General features: G+C 39.5%; 1 protein-coding gene and 1 long non-coding RNA gene across 2 annotated transcripts in view; both read left to right on the forward strand.

The window, feature by feature from the left end:
- The window catches only part of LOC146675489 (uncharacterized), a 129538-nt gene extending 112788 nt beyond the window's left edge, over positions 1 to 16750 (forward strand). The window contains exons 2-4 of the long non-coding RNA XR_014908039.1: positions 16175 to 16306; positions 16391 to 16489; positions 16648 to 16750. This is a non-coding gene — a long non-coding RNA (uncharacterized LOC146675489). The remainder of the gene's footprint in view (positions 1 to 16174; positions 16307 to 16390; positions 16490 to 16647) is intronic.
- The window catches only part of LOC146675491 (NACHT, LRR and PYD domains-containing protein 1-like), a 154453-nt gene that overhangs the window by 104826 nt on the left and 28186 nt on the right, over positions 1 to 21441 (forward strand). The window lies entirely within an intron of this gene.

The following is a 21441-nucleotide window of genomic DNA, read 5'->3' on the forward strand; positions in this document are numbered from 1 at the left end:
TTTATCACTCTAATCAGTCTTTTTGGGTAGGAACCTATTAGCATGGCACATCTTGATGTGGAAATATTTGCTCACTCTTTTTTGCAAAATTCACATATAAAACTATGAATTGTAATTTTAAATGGTTTAAAAGCAGGTAGAATAGCATATGTACACAGCAAATCCAGCATGTCCAAATTAACACTGTCGGATTTGATTTCAACACTATTAAAGTGTCTATATGGATCCACACCAGAGAGTGTTAATTTAACTCTTTTTGGAGAGTTGGTACGTTAACTCTGATTTAGTGTTAAACACCAAATCTGTCTGGAGTTGATAATTTAACACTTGGTGTTAAGAGTTTATATATTAACTCTCAAAGAGTATTTTAGTTTAACTACGTAAGAGTTATCTTCTACAAGTCATGCATCAACAAGAAAATAAGCTACTTGACTATGAAGGAAGATCCCGACGAAAAAATTTAAGGATCTATAACGTCAAAGTGAATGCACTTTTTGAGGAGGTAGGATTAATTGACATATGGCGAGACCTTTTTCCTAATAGAAGGGACGATACTTACTACTCTGCCCCACACTCTCTTTATACAAGGATAGATTATTTTATAACATTTGGTAAAGATAAGGATAAAATATATACTTGTGGAATTGGAACGATAGATATAAGTGACCATGCACCAATATATTTATCCATTGATTTTAACTTACGGTTAAAAAATAATACATGGAAATTGAACTCAAGTCTATTGAATGATTCACCTTTCAAGGCACAAATTAAATCAGAAATTAGTGTCTTTTTAGAGTTCAATGATACCGGAGAAGTACCACCTCCCATACTATGGGATACTCTGAAGGCGGTACTAAGAGGGAAAATTATAGCAATAGCTTCATTTAGGAAAAAAGATAAGAATAGAAAATTAGAAGAGTTGAGTAAGAAACTAAAGGAATTAGAAAGAAGACATAAAAGGGACTCAACACAGGATATATTAAGGGATATCAAAAACATTAGGAACGAAATTAACAATCTAGCCACACAAGAAATCAAGAAAGATTTAATGTTCTTGAAACAGAGACAATATGAAAGTGGCATTAAATCTACCAAAATATTGGCGTGGAAATTGAAAAAAAAGATAGCGGAAAATACAATTTATAAAATTAGGGACCCAAGTACAAAAGTGATAAAAAATAAATTAAATGAAATACAGGAAGCCTTTGAAAGATTTTATAAAACCCTATACTCTGAAGCCCCCGGGCGGGACTGAAGCTCAGATGGATAGCTTTCTGAACTCTCTAGAGTCTAGAGTCTAGACTTACCCACTCTAGATGAAGAACAAAATCAAGCAATGACAATGAATATAACTGAAGAAGAATTAAAAGCTGCAATTAATAGGCTTAAATTAAGTAAATCACCAGGACCAGATGGTTACACGGCAGAGTGGTATAAAGAATTTAAAAAGGAACTGATACCTGTTTTACTGCCTACATTGAATTGGGTTTTGAAAAAGGCACAAATGCCCCCCAGTTGGAAGGAGGCAATTATTTCAGTTATACCAAAAGAAGGCAAAGATAAAATGGAATGTGGATCTTTCAGGCCAATCTCTATCCTTAACGTGTGTCCTAACCAACACAAAGCTCAGAGAGTAATGGTGACACAAGATCACAGGTGAAAATAAAAAACTTAAAATAACCCGGTTGCACAAATATGCACACCCTTAAACTAATACTTTGTTGCAGCACCTTTGCCTTTTATCACTCTAATCAGTCTTTTTGGGTAGGAACCTATTAGCATGGCACATCTTGATGTGGAAATATTTGCTCACTCTTCTTTGCAAAATTCACATATAAAACTATGAATTGTAATTTTAAATGGTTTAAAAGCAGGTAGAATAGCATATGTAGGCAGGTATACTTCTCCTTTTTTATCAAGAAGCAAAGACAAAAAGGGGAACAAAAGAAACAGAGCAGGGTTCAGTGGTTGAATCATCCGTCCCCACCAATGCCAAAACCAAATCTACGCCTTTGCAGGTGAGTGTTAACATGAATATGTTTCTTCTTATGACATAAAATAATTCCACGCTGTTCGTGTCTGTGGGTGAAATGTGAGGCCGGTCGGCTCCTCTGAGCGCTGGTTTCCTGTAAGTAGAGAGGAAGTGAGTTTAGCTGAGCCTCCGTTTAGTGTGAGAGAGCAGGAGGAGAGTGAGAGCTGTGCTGAGGCAGGGTGAGTGTTAACACCGCTCTGACATTACTGTGTCTCTGTGGCGGGAACAACAGGCTCCGTCAGTGGAGGCAAAAATAATCAGACTTTGGTTTTTCAAAGGAAACAACTTTATGTCGGAAGTTCCCGCACGCTCATTGGATAACGATGTGTCAATCTCGAGCTATTAGCCAATGAGCGTGCGGATTCACAGAATGCCCCGCCTTTATCACGGGACTTTAAAAGCTACAATGGCGACAGAAACTCCGTGAGTGGAGTTCAGGGTGACGTTATGAAACTGTGACGTTTGAGCCACTTCCTGTTGTCAGTCCCAGCGTCCTGATCACCGAGGTTTCTGTTGCTCTGATATCTGATATTGATTATATTGGTAAACAGGCTGTAGCATAAACATCAAACACAGTGTGGAGCAGGGAAATTATTTTACTGCTATTGTTAAAGAATAATCATCATCACCATTGCATTAATAATATAATCTGTAGTTTATATTGCATTCAGAGGTTGAACAGTGTGTCTTTCAGAAAAGGCTAAAAGTCACAGGCTGACAGGAAACAGGCTTGCAGAGAGTTTGCAGAAGTGAAACCAGTCTTAGGTTATTTTGAGCAGCAGGCCAGACGAGGCCATTTGAATTACTAGGTTATTCAAATTGATCATTGCTTTAACAATGTAACAGATAGCTTTAAGATGGCCTTAAGATGTTTATGCATTCAAGTTATTATATTAATTTTGTATTTCAGATGCAGTTATAACTATTTTATACATAATGCATATCTGTGCTTATTTGAGTTGATGTTCAGGTTCATTAATGGTCTAAAGCTTCACTAGTGAGAGTGTCTAGATGATCCATGCTGAGGGAAAACTAGAACATAGAAGGAATTGCAATACATGCTTACAAAACACTTATATCAGTTTATTTTAATATCTTTTATATGTTCATATTCTTGTATTAAGCTTTTAGTAGGGGTTCTTGATTAAAACATTTATTTAGTAGATGACATATCCATAGTTTTAGTTCAGTTATTACATATCTGAGAGTGGCTTCTGTCTCTCTGTCTAGAGGTCAGGAGCTAGTCGCGAGGTGAAATAGGGTGCAATTGTGGTTAGCACACAGACACACACACACTCAGTTAGAGAGAATCATTTATAGGTAAAAGTTTAATCATGTTTTGCTTGGGGTTGCAAAAAGAGCAGTTTGTCGCAGAACTGCTGCTGAGGTGCCAAGATGACAAGCGAGCATCCGGCAGTGACAGGAAGCACCTGTTATGAAGATAGAAGACAATTGTTCTTTTAAATTGTGTCAAAAGTCGTTGTGGTTTTGATATTGACGTATGTGTATATATCCTGTCTGTGACGCATGAAGGGGCGTCAGTAAATCAAGCCCTGACGGTATAAAATCTGTGTATGCTTTGAGGAAGTCGAAGATCAATTGCTGTCTGTAGCGATCTTCCCACACGTGTGTATTCATTAAAAATCATTGTTTGACCAAGAGCTTCTGGACCAAGGGTGGTTTGTACTCTCCTTCCTCAATTTTGAACCTTAACATTTGGGGGCTTCGTCCGGTGGTTGAGGAGGGAGGATTGGAGGTGTAGATGGTGAAATTTGGTGGTCCGTTGTGGTCAGACAGGCAGGCGTGACCTGGCAACCAAACTGAGGGGACAGGCGCCTTTAAAAAGAGGTAGGCACAGGCCTGTTGATTTTATCCGAAGTGTGCTGAATTGGATGATAAAATTAAATGTCTATTCAGTAAAAGTTGCCGGTAAATGTCTGTTTTGATTTTGATGAAAAATCTCATGAGTTGAAGCAGTTAGAGTTCTGCTAAGAAGAAATGAAAGCAGTTTGAGTCTGCTAGGAAAAGTTTAAATACTGGGTTGAAGTCCCAAAGAAATTGAGTTAGAGTCTCAAGTAGTTTGGTAGGGAATTTGGTCATTTTGTGGGTTTAAGTCCCGGTTGGTCATTAGGTCAGACCTTTGTTGGTCATTTTGTGGGTTAGAGTCCCCATTGTCCATCAGGGTCGATCTGCCTCAGTCATACACTTGTTTTGGGTGTTGATTGTTGTTTCAAAGTATTATAAATTATTTTAGGACGGCAGTTAGAGTCTGCTAGGAAGCGCAGTGCTCAGAGGTAACGCTTGCCAATGCCAAGGACGCTTAGGCATTGTCCTCGAAGAGGGATAGTCAGTTGGTCACTGTGGAGTTTGGGGCACTCCAGAATCACTAGGAGTTAGAGTCTCCTTACCGTTTGGAACGGTAGTCTGCGCTTTTTTGGTCAGGAGAAGTTGGACTTCGGGCGTGAAACCTTAACTTAAAACTTCGGGGTAAGCCTTGGCTGGGAAACGCCAAAAAATAGAGCTTCAGGCAAAGTTTGGGTTGGTTGACGCTTTTAAATTGAGTTGTTAGGGACTTTAGAGATGAGGCCAGAAACTGTTGGACAGATACTGGTTAATTGATTACAAAAAAGTTGGACTTTTTCGGTGGGACCGTTAACTTAAATTTGTCGAAATTGTGTAGGCGCTAAAGCTGACAGATCTGGCAGTAGTTGTAAATATAAGACGTCTTTGTAATATAAAGTGAGAGGAGGCTGTGTGTCGAGTCAGTAATGCACTGACTGTCTGCTGCTATTTTTAGACGGTGTGTGTGAGTGTGAAAATGCAAATGAGTAAGTAGTGAACTGTTTAAACCACAGTTGGTTTTACAAATACTGCTGCAAACATTGTTGAGTGTGTGTTTAAGATGCCATTTATGTTTATTAGAGGACTATAAATAAAGTTTTGAGTTGCCGTAGTGGATGTATAGTAATTGACTGAGTTTGGATGTAGATATATAAATATATTGAGTGCACTGTATATACTTAAGACTAACACATTACTTTCAGTAGTAACTTTTCTCCAGCATTAGTTGCTGGTGTGTTTTATTTTTTCAATTTTTTGTGTGTGCGGTGAGAATTAATGGAGGTTTCAATTTTTCGTTTGTTTGTTTTTGACTTGCTCTTTCTGATTATGATAAGCATGTCTAAAATACTCTTACGAAAGTGTGTTTTGAGTTATATTCCTCAACTCTGGTCACAGTTTAAGTGTGAATGCGGTGACTAGAAGGTTTTGAATGAGGAATAAAGGTGTGAGAGGTATTTCTTTGGTGATGTCAAGTAGGATGTTTTAAAGTTTGAAAGTGTTTTTAATTTGAGAGAGGCATGAGTGATGTTATAAGAGTTTGAGTTTCTTTTTCTTTCAGTTCAAGAACACATAAGTACATACACTTGGTACACCCGTTTACTCTTTGACTTTATTAAAACAGACGGTGTATTTGAGTTTGAATTTCAGTAATTGTATGTTGATATGGTAATTTAGTTTATGTTAGGTGAAGGAGATGTCCATCTCTGCGTCTTGCAGGATTTAAAGTGAGCACGTTGAAGGTTGTGATGTGAATGCTGTGAGTACTCGATTTGAATGATTCTGTGTGATTTGAACAAAATAATAAATAACTAATAATAATAACTCATAGGCGAGTGTGTGAACAGAGGAAGTCTGCAGAGTGTGTGTGCGTAAAAAGAGGGTGTATTGTTTTTACATCAAGGTTTAGTAGAACTAAAGTAGAACGTTACAAACGGATTAAAAAAAAGTAAAATAAAGAGAGAAAATAACTGACAATCACATTAATGAATAGAAAACATACATACACAAAGTGCCATATGTGAAATTATTCGAGGAAAGAATCAGAAGCGAGATAGTTTAATATAAGATGCAATGAAGGAAGCAGCTTACACTCCTTTAATTTCCAGAGCCAGTGTGTTCCCTATGCTCATAGCACCCCTGCCCACTTGGCCCCCGTATCAGGCGAGTATGGAAGGCTGGATAGCCCATGACGGGTAAGATCCCACCTCGAAACCCTGGGACAACCTAAGGCAGGCACAGTCACGATTACTCGGCCTCCTGTGACCTCAGACTCACTGGTGAGATGAAGTGAAGAAGACGGGACCTCACGGGTAAAGCCGCTGGGCTGAGGCAGAGGGGGAGAGTGGCAAGTGGAGCCCTGACTTCTGGCTGAGGAGCAGGAATGCTGTTAATAAGGTGGGAACTTAAAATTTGGGTTAGCAAATTTGGGAAAGAGAACTGACGGCTTAAGTGGAGAATTGTGCAGGAGTCGGACACACTGCAAAAGCAACATATGCAAATTCACATACACAAACAGAAAATGCATTAACCTTAAAAAGACAAGACAAGCTCATGGAGATTAATGCATAGACACTGATTAAACCTGGCTTAGAACACAAGATATGCAATGAACATCAGCTTGCTACTTATATGAGTGGTAGAATGGTGTGACTGGTTAATAGAATACATTTGAGTTTGTAGTTGAGGAATAACTCAAAGAAGCTATATGACAAAGGGAGTTATGAAAATAAAAGTGATTAAAGTAGTTTTAAAAAGAGTGACTTAGGAGTGCTCTCTCGTACTGAGTGATCAAAACCAGTGATCACTGTAGAAAGAAATAAAGTGATTTAATAAGGTGGTAATGTTTAAACATATGTTTCTGTTGTTACAGCAACTCATTGAGAGATGACTCAGTATGCAAATTAGCTGGAGTGAGTGGTGACGGAGGAACTTCCTGTGTGTGTGTGTGTGTGACTGAGGAAGTGACTTTCAGAAGAGGAAGCATAGCAGAGAAGAGAAGTGCAGATTTGGGTAGGAAATTTATAGTTTAGTGATATGTTGTTGTAAGGGGGGTTATGTTTTATGCTGAATTGAAGTATGTTAAAGTGCATAAAGGGGGTGATTTTTGTGGGCAAATTGTGTGGTTTTAATGAGACTTTCGGTGTATTGAGGAGGTGAAATTATGTGGTGGCAAAACTTGTGTGTTTAAGGTTGTTGAGGTTGTTGGGGTGATGGGTTGATTCTGTCAGTTAGGTTAGGGTTGTTGTTGTTTTTGTTTTTAATAGAGGGAGTTTTAGGAAACATGGACATGTCTAAGAATTGGCCCATTATTTTTAACAGTGCACTTAAAGAAAACCTGCCAGGTGATTTTGTTTTGTGTTTTGTGAGCTAATGATCAGCTCTATTTTTTCTCATTTCTGTTCTAAGCAGGCCTGCAACAGCGCTGACAAATTCTCGGGGAGAGCAAATGTAAGGGGGGCTTTCCAGATTACAACTGGCTAAGGAGAAAGCTACCTGTGATCAGGTCTAAGTCCCTGTAAAAAGGATTGTGGCGATTCAATCCAGTCCAAAAGCATAAAGAAATATTTTCCTATGGAAAATAAAAAATGAGCTCATTTTGCCGAGGGTGGAGAATCTGATCTGAAGCTCCACTATTAGCAAATATATGGTGTGACTGAATGTGAATGTGTGTGACTGGATGAAGGTGGGGGAATGAATAAATGTGGACAAACAATTGGCTTCTACCAGAGAAAATTTCTGTTTTGTTGACTGGGGTTAGATTATGGGATTATAGTATATTGTTGGGAGAATGCCAAATGTTAAAGGGGAAACATTTTCGGTTATGACTCAGTTACCATTAATTGGAGGAACACATGACTGATAATTGTTCTGTTTTAAGTTTATTTTTATGACATAGATTGGAACATGAGTGGGGAAAACTGAGCATTTTAAGTTTTGTATGGTATTGTGGATGTATAGTATTTTTGACACATGAAATGTGTCAAAAATAAAAGGGGGAATTTAGGGTTTAATAATTTAGGATTATTTCAGGACTTTTTGGGGTTTTTTGGTCATTTGGGTATGGTAAAACTGAAACTGTTATTTTTATGTTAAGGTTAAAGGATTAAAGAACTGAATCCTGTTTAGAAGATACAATGCCAGTGTTTCAAAGCTGTGAATAAATTTTAGGGGGAAAATTAGTGAGGGTTGAAGGAGGAGAACAGGTTTGATTTCTTTTGATTTCTAGAAGAAGTGGTTATAATGTAGGCTTACACATACAGATATTACATAGATTTATTTTTAGGATAAATGGGAGAGCTTATAAATAGAAATAATTACACGCTTACAGACACAGAGTCCAGAAACACACATGACAGTATTGATTCCAGGCAAAAGGCCTCAAATTCATTTAGCTTTTAACTGAACTTAAAGAAGGACCAAAGAGGAAGGAAAGCATATATTTTGGTTAAGTCTGATAAACTAAAATTAGAAGGTATTGTTACATTAAAAGGAGCAAAATGAAACAAAAAGGCTATACCAAAAACAGGTTATAACATAGGAAATGTGAGGTTAAAATGAAGTTAGTGTTAACACACAGGAGTTGTTTCTAGGCAGCATTTAACTATGATGAAATGTATACAGGAGTAATTGCTTATATGCTTAAACTTAATTGATTAAAGTGGTTGTTTTCTTTTGGAGCTTTTAGTAGAATAGGCGCTTATAATGATTTTCTTGTTAAAAAGGTGACTTAAGATTAGAGTGGGGGCACTTGCAGCAGCGACAGTTTGTGTGTCAGAGCGTTCTCACTCCCGAGGCGTAACATGTCGACGTTTTGTCACGTCCCGCGGCGTTCCTGGGGAACGCGAAAGGAGACCTTCGGCGTTCTTATGGTACGCGGCGGGTTATGGCTGGAATCCAGTGAATGACACTCCCGCGGTAATAGACGTTCCAGCCCTGTATTCCAGCCCTAAACCTAACCTTATCCCTAGCCCTGACCATAACCTTATTCCTGACCTTAACCAGGTCTTTAATGATGTTAAATAGCGTGTTTCTAAGCGATTTGAAGAAAAAGAGCGAACATGTGTAGATTCAGTCCAGACGGTTCTCATATGTCCTCTTTTTTCCGCGGTCGTCATTTAGGAACGTGGTGGGTAGCCGAAAACGTAATATGGTGACGATTTGTCACCTAGCGTAAAATGTTACGCTTTGGGAGTGAGAACGGGTTGTGTGTGTACAGGATGTTGATGATCAGATAAGGGAAAATAGAGCAAGCAACCGGACGTGAAAGCAGTGCTTAAAGAGTTTCAAAGTGATGAGTAACGTTGAAGAATATATATAAATACAAGTCAATAAGAACATAATTAGGATCAGGCTTTTGATTACAGATAGGATAAGTTAGGGAGGTGCAGGAAAAGGTGTTTTGTTTCCTTTGCAGAAGATCTCGACGACCACAGGGAGGTCCGAGACCACAAGAGAGGGACCGAGAAAACCAAAGCTTACACATGGAGTGTTCTCGAAGGGGAGCTGGTGTTTATTACTGGACCAATTAGATGACATGAGGTTGTCTGATTTGCTGAGCAAGGACACAATGTATTGCGACCTCTGGTGTTCCAGAGGTCGAGAGAGGGAGTGTGGAGCAGGGAAATTATTTTACTGCTATTGTTAAAGAATAATCATCATCACCATTGCATTAATAATATAATCTGTAGTTTATATTGCATTCAGAGGTTGAACAGTGTGTCTTTCAGAAAAGGCTAAAAGTCACAGGCTGACAGGAAACAGGCTTGCAGAGAGTTTGCAGAAGTGAAACCAGTCTTAGGTTATTTTGAGCAGCAGGCCAGACGAGGCCATTTGAATTACTAGGTTATTCAAATTGATCATTGCTTTAACAATGTAACAGATAGCTTTAAGATGGCCTTAAGATGTTTATGCATTCAAGTTATTATATTAATTTTGTATTTCAGATGCAGTTATAACTATTTTATACATAATGCATATCTGTGCTTATTTGAGTTGATGTTCAGGTTCATTAATGGTCTAAAGCTTCACTAGTGAGAGTGTCTAGATGATCCATGCTGAGGGAAAACTAGAACATAGAAGGAATTGCAATACATGCTTACAAAACACTTATATCAGTTTATTTTAATATCTTTTATATGTTCATATTCTTGTATTAAGCTTTTAGTAGGGGTTCTTGATTAAAACATTTATTTAGTAGATGACATATCCATAGTTTTAGTTCAGTTATTACATATCTGAGAGTGGCTTCTGTCTCTCTGTCTAGAGGTCAGGAGCTAGTCGCGAGGTGAAATAGGGTGCAATTGTGGTTAGCACACAGACACACACACACTCAGTTAGAGAGAATCATTTATAGGTAAAAGTTTAATCATGTTTTGCTTGGGGTTGCAAAAAGAGCAGTTTGTCGCAGAACTGCTGCTGAGGTGCCAAGATGACAAGCGAGCATCCGGCAGTGACAGGAAGCACCTGTTATGAAGATAGAAGACAATTGTTCTTTTAAATTGTGTCAAAAGTCGTTGTGGTTTTGATATTGACGTATGTGTATATATCCTGTCTTTGACGCATGAAGGGGCGTCAGTAAATCAAGCCCTGACGGTATAAAATCTGTGTATGCTTTGAGGAAGTCGAAGATCAATTGCTGTCTGTAGCGATCTTCCCACACGTGTGTATTCATTAAAAATCATTGTTTGACCAAGAGCTTCTGGACCAAGGGTGGTTTGTACTCTCCTTCTTCAATTTTGAACCTTAACAACAGCTGAAGCAGTTTTTGGATGGTTGGCTTCAAATGATCCGTCGGTTTGAAAAGTAAAAACAATTTAAAATAGGTGAAGCTGATGCAGGGTGAGTGTTAACACCAGGACTTTAGAGGGAAGAAGAGTCACAGCATGTTGTTGACGCGTTGTTGTTCAATCGGGGGAGGCTCTCCATTGAGGAGAAAAGCTTGAATTTGTTTGTATACGGATTATCCATTGTTTATTATTGCTCACCACAAACAACTATCTGATTGAATAGTTTTCTTATCAGATAGAGAAATAAAATGCGTCGCAAAATGTAAAAGCAAAATTTCCCCACCTGGGCTGCCTTGCGCCTGATTGTTCTGTAAATAGTTTGAAATGGTTACATAAAAAGCGTCTGAGCCTTGGCTGCAATTTTAGGTAAATATAACTTTGTTGTCTGCAAAACGTTTGTGTATTTTAAAAAATGTACAATTTCTCTTTGCATTTCAAGTTATGAAAATGATTTGTTAAACATGCTTGTGGTTTTTACAGTCAAAAATATCACTTTCTACTCGTATTTTAAATTTTGTCTGAATTTAGATAAATTGTGCTGATACAGTTTGTCAAAATGAGAAAATAACAGATTGGCAAGATAAACAGTTTTTAAATGTGAAATACAGAGGCCACATCAAAAGTAGTCAAAAACGGCCAATTACACCCTGGACACCAGCTTTCTGGAGTATTTGAAATAACGGTAATATGAGTGATCCATATGGTCACAAAGAATAGCCACTTGTTTCTGTGCTATCAAAGTTCCCCGGCTTTCATTCAAAATGTGTTTATGGTCAGCACCTGCACATTAAACTACTTAAACATTATAAATGTCTTCAAGCTCACACTGAGGCCTGTGGGGCACAATCAGCCACTGAGACAGTTCACACATTTATATGTGTTTGTATATGAATATTTCATACTTTAAGGCTGCCTGTTTATTTAAGGGAGATGAACAAAATACATTGGAATTGTACAAAATAATATCACAGATGACAAATTCAATAGATTTTAAGTAGATGCTTGTGCATTCTTAAAGTCTTATATGTTGAACTGAACTATGTGATCTGTTCAAAGCCTCCCAGTCAGTGCTGTTCTCCATGCCTGTCTCACTGTACATGTTATTAGCACAAACACTTTAAAGGTGATCCTTTAGGACTTCAGCAATAATCCAGACAGCAATGTAGTTAGCAATAAAACAGTTTTACTGGGAATTACAGTGGGGCAAAAAAGTATTTAGTCAGCCACCGATTGTGCAAGTTCCCCCACTTAAAATGATGACAGAGGTCAGTAATTTGCACCAGAGGTACACTTCAACTGTGAGAGACAGAATGTGAAAAAAAAATCCATGAATTCACATGGTAGGATTTGTAAAGAATTTATTCGTAAATCAGGGTGGAAAATAAGTATTTGGTCACCTCAAACATGGAAAATCTCTGGCTCTCACAGACCTGTAACGTCTTCTGTAAGACGCGTTTCTGTCCCCCACTCGTTACCTGTATGAATGGCACCTGTTTGAACTCATCATCTGTATAAAAGACACCTGTCCACAGCCTCAAACAGTCAGACTCCAAACTCCGCCATGGCCAAGACCAAAGAGCTTTCGAAGGACACCAGGAAAAGTATTGTAGACCTGCACCAGACTGGGAAGAGTGAATCTACAATAGGCAAGCAGCTTGGTGTGAAAAAATCAACTGTGGGAGCAATCATCAGAAAATGGAAGACATACAAGACCACTGATGATCTCCCACGATCTGGGGCTCCACGCAAGATCTCATCCCGTGGGGTCAAAATGATCATGAGAACGGTGAGCAAAGATCCCAGAACCACACGGGGGGACCTGGTGAATGACCTGCAGAGAGCTGGGACCAAAGTAACAAAGGTCACCATCAGTAACACACTACAACGGCAGGGAATCAAATCCCGCAGTGCCAGACGTGTTCCGCTGCTGAAGCCAGTGCATGTCCAGGCCCGTCTGAAGTTTGCCAGAGAGCACATGGATGATACAGCAGAGGATTGGGAGAATGTCATGTGGTCAGATGAAACCAAAGTAGAACTTTTTGGTATAAACTCAACTCGTCGTGTTTGGAGGATGAAGAATACTGAGTTGCATCCCAAGAACACCATACCTACTGTGAAGCATGGGGGTGGAAACATCATGCTATGGGGCTGTTTTTCTGCCAAGGGGACAGGACGACTGATCTGTGTTAAGGACAGAATGAATGGGGCCATGTATCGTGAGATTTTGAGCCAAAACCTCCTTCCATCAGTGAGAACTTTGAAGATGAAACGAGGCTGGGTCTTCCAACATGACAATGATCCAAAACACACCGCCCGGGCAACAAAGGAGTGGCTCCGTAAGAAGCATTTGAAAGTCCTGGAGTGGCCTAGCCAGTCTCCAGACCTCAACCCCATAGAAAATCTGTGGCGGGAGTTGAAAGTCCGTGTTGCTCGGCGACAGCCCCAAAACATCACTGCTCTCGAGAAGATCTGCATGGAGGAATGGGCCAAAATACCAGCTACTGTGTGTGCAAACCTGGTAAAGACCTATAGTAAACGTTTGACCTCTGTTATTGCCAACAAAGGTTATGTTACAAAGTATTGAGTTGTATTTTTGTTATTGACCAAATACTTATTTTCCACCCTGATTTACGAATAAATTCTTTACAAATCCTACCATGTGAATTCATGGATTTTTTTTTCACATTCTGTCTCTCACAGTTGAAGTGTACCTCTGGTGCAAATTACTGACCTCTGTCATCATTTTAGGTGGGGGAACTTGCACAATCGGTGGCTGACTAAATACTTTTTTGCCCCACTGTAACTTAAAAAACAAACAAATATCTGTCTCCTAATTCTTGTCACACAGGAAAGAAGCATCAATATCTGATGAGCAGACTTATTTCTTTCTTTTTTTGTTTTTTTGTTCACATTTTCACATCTTAATTTTTAAGTGAAATGGGCATTTAGAGTTTATACACTATGTATATAAGGTAGTACAGTACAGTGGAACCCCGACTTACAAAATGAATTCATTCCTGAGGGTCTTTCGTAATTGAGTTGCGTGTTTTAAGTGAGGCGATGCTGAACGATAGGCTATAGGCTAATTGCTAACTAGAACAACAATTCGTCGTTCAAGTGGAACGGCGAAGCGCAAGTGTGGAAACCAAGGGGTTGTCACATGATTCGGAAGGCATTGTGGGCGTTGTAGGCTCAGCCAATCGGAGCCAGCGGATTTTGATACTCGGGCATTTTGCCATAACACGGGCAGAAATATTATTCGTAATATAATATTCGTAAAATATTCGTAAGTCGGGGTTCCACTGTATTTTTGTGTGGTGCGTTTTTCTATTTCTTAGCAAAAGTTGAACAAAGGTATTTAAGTTCACGTAGGATGATTTGTTTTCATTTTCACATGGTCTTACTGAGGTAATGCGAATTGAAACATGCATTCTTTTTTTTTTTGGCAGGGGGGCTGATGTGCTGGAAAAGCTTGAAAAGGGACCTTGAAAGTGCTTAAAAAGTGCTTGAATTTGACCCTGAAAAAGGCGTAGGAACCCTGCTCACGGCAAAGCGTGGGACAGACCCGCTCGCCTCGCAAGCAATCGAGCTGTTATTACCACTGACAAAGCGCATGTCCCGGTACACAGCTGCCATAACCCCCGCTGTACACTGACTTCATTTACTGAGGTTTTATTTCCTGATGTTCGCATGTGTCATACGTGTTCCAGTCGCCAATTCTGAATTATAACTAACATTAAAAACATGTTTAAGGAGGAGAGAGAGCAAAAAAATTCGATTAACAGCTGATGTTTGGGTTTTTGTTCAATAATCAGCGTGACCTGATAAACGCATAAAAGAAATAACGTTGGTGTTTCCGTCATGTAGTAACTGTTAGGTTTAACTGTACAAAGGTGGTTCGACACTATGAAACACACACAGACTTCATGATGTTCGCCTCATTTTTTTATTGTGAATATTAATCATGAGGGTAAACGGCCCTGTTCACCACGGAGCGAGGTCAGCATGTCCACGATATCTTCAGCTCTCTGAGTTAACCCATCAAACTAATCTAACGCTCATCTACGAATAACTCACGGCTCATATCAATATGATTTTACAGAAAATCATCCTTATTGCTGCCAACTATTCCAGAGACATGAAAATCTACAGCATAAAGAACACAAAAATATATAGCAGTCTAACGCAACACTTTAACAGAGATGAATGCATCAGTCTGTCACAGATCAAAGTGGAATGAATGTGATTGGTTGAACTGGTGTTCGTGATCTGTGTTTTCTGCATTTTCATCAGCGTAAGAGACTCAGCAGCAGATTATGACAGTTATACATTTGATGAATCACCAAATTAATAAACGCAAGAAACGATCAAACCTGTTCCGACAGTTTGAGTTTGTGTTCCCTCAGCTGCAGACTCGCTGCTTTTTAAATGTTTGAGAGTGAAGATGAGATAGTGACTAAGCAGCAAAGAGAACAGAGAAAATCCAAATCAGAGTTTTTCTCTGAATTAAAAGCAAGGAAACAACAATATATTCTACATGGTGAAACTGATGGTTTCTGGTGTTTGGGTCTGTTTTTCTGTATTCATGCAGATAAAGTGCAAACTCAGATGAATTATACCATCAAATGTTAAAGGAAAATATCAGGATGAGTGTCTGTGAGCTGAGAAGGACGTGAAGCGAGCAGTTTATCCCAGAGCTGAAGCTGCTCTGTGTGCAGAGATGAGCTCAGATTCCTGCTGTGATTGATCAACAGTCACAGAAATGTAGACTTGTAGTTATTACTGCAGTATGGTCACAGCAGATACTGATAAACATGTATTATGAGGATGGATGATCAAGTTTCTCACTCTCGCCTTTAAATCTCAGTTTTTTCTTCTTCACAGTTTATCTGTTAATTTATTAATGAATAACACTGAAAGAGTTTCTGTTATATTTCCCCTTGAACATCAGCTTATTAGGGCGGCATCAGGAAATAGCCCCCCTCCAAAGAATGAATAAATGAATGATGATAATAATAAAATGATTAAAAAGCAGAGCTCAGAGTGGTAGAATGGTCAAACATGGATCCACGGGTGGTTCAACTGCATTTGGTGACGTGACTAAAGCAAATCTTTCAAATAATCCCACCATCAACGGGATGTTGTCTCCTTTACTACGGTTACTTTACTTGGTCACCGTGTGAATTTCTTTGAAATGAACCAAATTCTTTTATTTGTTGGTTGTTGCATCTACAGACTGTGAGCTCCGTCTTCTTTGTCTTTGGAGCCGAACTCTGACAAAGTTAGGAACAAAACTTTCTCCAGCGTGTGAACTTTCCTCCTAGACTCAGTCTGAGCAGTCAGACCACATATTTCTAAAGCAGGCTGAACTGGGCTGAACTGGGTTCTGTGACACTTTTTGTAGTGAACTGATGAAAGCTGCGTCTCAGATGGATGTTAGTCCAACACATCAGACACGACCTCTGCAGCTCTCAGTTGATGTGCACATGAATGATTTGTGTTTCCTCTGCAGGTGAAGGTAGAAAGTGTGTGTGAGCTGATGTGGATTGAGCAGCATGGATCAGTGTGAGGACAGAGAGGAGGGAGTCCCTCCCTCTAAAAGCACTCTGTGTGGGGAACATGAGAGCCAGACCACAGCTCAGAGGTGAGATGACCATCTCTAACTGTCCATGACTCTTCTCCATGTCACAGCTCAGCACTCACATCACTGCTCCATCATTATTCACAGGAACCAGCCTGGACCTCCACCCAGCTCTGTGTCGTCTAAGAGCAAACGGGTGAAGCATTTCTTTCGTAATTTAGGGCAAAAGAAGTCATCTGACGAAAAGTAAGTTCATGTCAGTATTAAAATGTTTGAAATTTTAATCAGCTTTTTACTATTTAACGATTTAAATAATAAACTATTTACATAGTTTATTTATAGTTTTTATCTAATGTATTGGACACATTGGATGTGACACATGTTTCATGTTCACTTATTTTTAGCGTCAATCAGAAACCATCCAGCTCTGTGTCCTTAAAGAGTGACCGGTCCAATCCTCGAGGCATTAATTTTAAATCCCAGCCAGTGTCTGCTGCAGAGAGGTGAGCTGTTAGTAACAAGAACTCTCTGATTTAAATGATTTTGATGTTTCCTGGTTTCTAAAATGCATCTCTGTAGCAGAGCAGTGTCTCCAAAGACACACAGGCTCAGCTGTAACTGTCAGTTTATCTGGTTTAAGACACATTTGGACTCAATTGGCTGTTTTTAACTATGTATTTTAATCAGAGGTGTAAATTTAGACCTCACACATCTGGATCCTAAACTATGATAGAAACAGCTGCTAGCAGTGGGTAGTTTGACTTTGATACGCTGCTCTAGAAAGCAAACAAAGGTTTGTGCAGCTCCTCTTCAGAAAAGTGTTCAGAGAGCAGCTGCTGTATTAGACAAAGGCTCGTCGTGTGAGCCCAGATGTGTGTAACAGCTGGATGAAGGAGAACCATCACAGTCACGTCTCCATCCCGCCTTTATTAATGAACTTCCTGTTGCTTGCAGATGACAGGAACACAAAGTGTTTGTGCCACGTGATGCTGCAGGATTTGTTAACGTGTCCATGATGGTAACATCTCCTCGTCTAACTGCAAACACATGAGCGCTCCTAACGGCAGCTATCACAGCCACACAGGCAGACTGTGTCTCACTGTTGCATTCAGGGACATTTGTTTTCCTGTAAAAAGCTGAACTGAGTTTGTAAGATCATCACACTGCCCCTCTGACTGTCTCCCCAACTACTCTTTCAAGGATTGTCAGGTTGGAGATCGGCCTATAATTAGCTAAGACAGCTGGGTCTAGGGATGCTTTTTAAGTAAAGGTTTAACTACAGCCAGCTAGGGATGGGTACCGTTTAGATTTGAAAACCTGCTAAATCAGAATCAGTTGCTGATGATGGCTTGTTTCTTTGACATTAATCACGTATAATCTTAACTCAAAGTGAACATAGACTTGATTGAAGTAACTCAGATCAGCCAATTCAAAATGCTAATTCAATCATCTCTGAGTTTATAACTAGACTCAGTTTGTTGGCCCTGCACCTTAAAACTATTCCCTGTTTGTCCCTCATGTTTTTTGGATATTGTTTTCACATCTTATGTCACGGCTAGCGGGGCGAGCCATGTTGAATTTAATAAAGGACCCAAGATGCCGACACTGCTGTGAAGTGAGTGAGCTTTATTGAAACGGTGAAGTGCAGTGAAGATGGCCTGTGCAGAAGCTAAGATAACCTCTACTGAAAAACTAAAAAACTAACCTGAAACCTTAAACGGAGACACGGGGAGATAACACAGACGAACCAGCAACAAGCAGGAGAAAACAAAGGGCTCATATACACAAAAGAGCCATCAGGGAATGAGAAAAGGGAGACACAGCAGGATTCATTGGACATAACCAGACAAGGGGAAGCAAAAGTAGACACACTAACATAGGACATGGCACTGTCAAAATAAAACAGGAAGTGAACACAGAGACACAATACTAACACAGTACAGAGGGAACACAGAAACCAAAACTTCAGAACTAGAAAATCTTAATCAGAATGAAATTGTAACAAAAGTCAATAACAATCAAAACAAAACTACTGAGTCCACAGACTCGGGACATACATCGGCTCAAACTGTGGTCATAAATATTTTGTACTTGTAAACAGTACAATCGTACTGTTTACTGTAATCGGATTACTTTTTTCAAGTAACGAGTAATGTAAGGGATTACTATTGCAAAAACGGTAATTAGATTACCGTTACTTTCCCGTAGGAACACTGCGTTACGGCGTTATTAAAACAGTGAAATTTTTGCGAGAATGTCTCATGACAATGACGCAAGCGAGTGCAACGGCTGTGGTAGCTCGTGTGTCAACAATAGAAAACATGGAGCGAGGGATAGAGTACGATCGTGCAGCATTTAATACTTGGAAATACCGACATTACTTTGAATTTGACTCTTTAAAAAGCGACAAAAACATAAGCGTACGTTGTACACTCTGCATCGGAAGAAAACTTCTTTCTACGTCGAAAAATTCCACTTCCAACCTGAGCAAGCACCTAGCACGCTGCCACAAGACGAGCTCTACAGAGGGTTGTGCGGTCAGCTGAGCGCACCATCCGCTCCGAGCTCCCTGACCTGCACTCAATCTACAGCAGGCGGTGCTGGACCAAGGCCAGGAAGATCGTGAAGGACCTCAGCCATCCCAACAACAGACTGTTCTCTCTGTTGAGGTCAGGAAAGCGATTCCGCTCCCTGAAGACCAACACAGAGAGACTGAGGAGGAGCTTCTTCCCGCAGGCGATACGGTCTCTCAATCACACCACCACACAGTACTGACCCACACATATGGTTCTTACACACACACTGGACTTTCTGGACATTGTTTTTGCACAACACTGGTCACTATATTCTTCATTTCCAGTTAATACTTGTACAGCTGCTGTTATTGTGTATATATTTATTTATATTTAGATTTCTTCATACATTCTTATATAGTTCTATATTGTGTATTTTGTTGTACAGTTATTTTATTTTCAACTTTAATTTATATATTTTATCTTATTCTTCCCAGTTAAATTTACCCTTCATTCTAATTTGTGTTGTACAGTTATTTCATTTTTAACCTTAATTTATATTTTATTCCTTCCTAGTTAAATTTACCCTTTTTAATTTTTCATATTTATTTCCTATCTTATTCATAGCCTTTCCTTTTTTGTTTTCTTTAGGTCACGAGCAGTTGTCCAAGCATTTCACTACATATCGTACTGTGTATGACTGTGTACGTGACAAATAAAATTTGAATTTGAATTTGATTTGAATGTTAAATTGACAGAAAACCCCCAGGATCCCCTCACTGACGTGACCGCTGTGGCTACCACATCTACTTCCACCGGGCAAACCTCAGCTGGACCCACTCCTGCTAAACAGGTTAAACTAGACGTAAGAGCAACAGGACTTAGTGCCACTGAACTGAAGAAGCTTGTCGTTGCCTATATCGTCGAGGACATGTTGCCGATTTCCACTGTAGACTCTGAATCATTCCGACGCATCGTAGAAAAAATACCAACTAACAGTGGTGTCAAGCTGCCCCAGAGAAAGTCATTTGTAGGATACCTTGAGAGAGAATATGACAAAATGAACTCTAACTTGAAGGCTACACTCGAAGAGGCAGAGTTTGTTTCCACCACTGCTGACATCTAGACGGTAAATAATAAAAGTTTATGGGTGTAACAGTTCACTGGATTAATTCCACATTACAACACAACAAGGCCGCTCTAGCATGCAAGAGAATTAGAGGCAGCCATACCTATGATGTAATTGGAGCAGAGATTGAAGAAATCCATATGGACTACAAGGCAAAGTTATTGCCACTGTAATGGATAATGCATCCAATTTTGCCAAAGCATTCAGAGTATGTCAGCCCTGTCATTTGGAGTCTGAATCTGAAAATGAAGAAGGTGATGACGAGGAACCGACCTTTACTGAGGTCATAGAAGCTCTTTCAGCTGCATCTGGTGATGCACAGTTTAGCCTCCCTCCACACTACAGATGTGCATCGCACACAATTAACTTGATTTCAACAAGCGATGTTGACAAACATCTAAATTCCTGTGCAGACACCAAGGCTGTATATAGGAGTAGCATTGCAAAATGTTCTGCTCTTTGGACTAAAGCAAATTATCTGAACTTTTATTCTAATAAATTTAATCAGCTTGAACATTTTGTAGCACAAAAGTAGAAAATAGCTCCGTTTGCTGTTGCCTGCATTGTAGATGGGCGGCTTTGCCTCAACACCTAAACAGGAAAATGAGTTTAGTCAAGTATTAAAGTGGGATTGAAGAGGTCTGGAAAATAGAGATCAGGTGTTGTGGTGCAGCATGGTCACAAGAATCATTTAGAAATGGGTCAAAATATTTTCTCTTCTAGATTTTTTGCACAGTCTGATGTGCTGCTGCTCTGAGGTTTACTGCTCTCTGTGTGCTTAGAAAACTGTGAGGTACAAGTAGATTTGACACAAGTTATAATGGCTGATTTCCATATAACGGTGGAATACAGGGACTTAATCGTTAAGTAAGAAGGAAAGTTTGAAGCCTAATCTTAAAAGTAGAGACAGTGTCTGTCTCCAGAATCCAAACTGGAAGCTGGTTCCACAGAAGAGGGGCCTGAAAACTGAAGGCTCTCCCTCCCATTCTACTTTTAAATACTCTAGGAACAAGAAGTAGGCCTGCAGTGTGAGAGCAAAGTGCTCTAATAGGGTGATATGATACTACAAGGTCATTAAGATAAGATGGGGCCTGATTATTTAAGACCTTGTATGTGAGGAGCAGGATTTTGAATTCTGGACTTAACAGGAAGCCAAAACAGGAGAAATATGCTCTCTCTTTCTAGTCCCTGTCAGGACTCTTGCTGCAGCATTTTGGATCAGCTGAAGGCTTTTCAGCGAGTTTTTAGAACTTCCCGATAATAATGAATTACAGTCGTCCAGCCTGGAAGTAATAAATGCATGAACTAGTTTTTCAGCGTCACTCTGAGACAGGATATTTCTAACTTTAGAGATGTTGCACAAATGGAAGAACACAGTCTTACATATTTGTTTAATATGTGCATTGAAGGACATGTCCTGGTCAAAAATGACTCCAAGGTTCCTCACAGTGTTACTGGAGGCCAAGGTAATGCCATCCAGAGTAAGAATCTGCTTAGATACCATATTTCTAAGGTTTTCAGGGCTGAGTACTTGGAAATACCGACATTACTTTGAA

The sequence above is a fragment of the Rhamphochromis longiceps genome, linkage group LG3 (genome assembly GCF_057381845.1).
Source record: "Rhamphochromis longiceps isolate RC_006_pf linkage group LG3, R_longiceps_female_GT1.1, whole genome shotgun sequence".
Taxonomy (NCBI): domain Eukaryota; kingdom Metazoa; phylum Chordata; class Actinopteri; order Cichliformes; family Cichlidae; genus Rhamphochromis; species Rhamphochromis longiceps.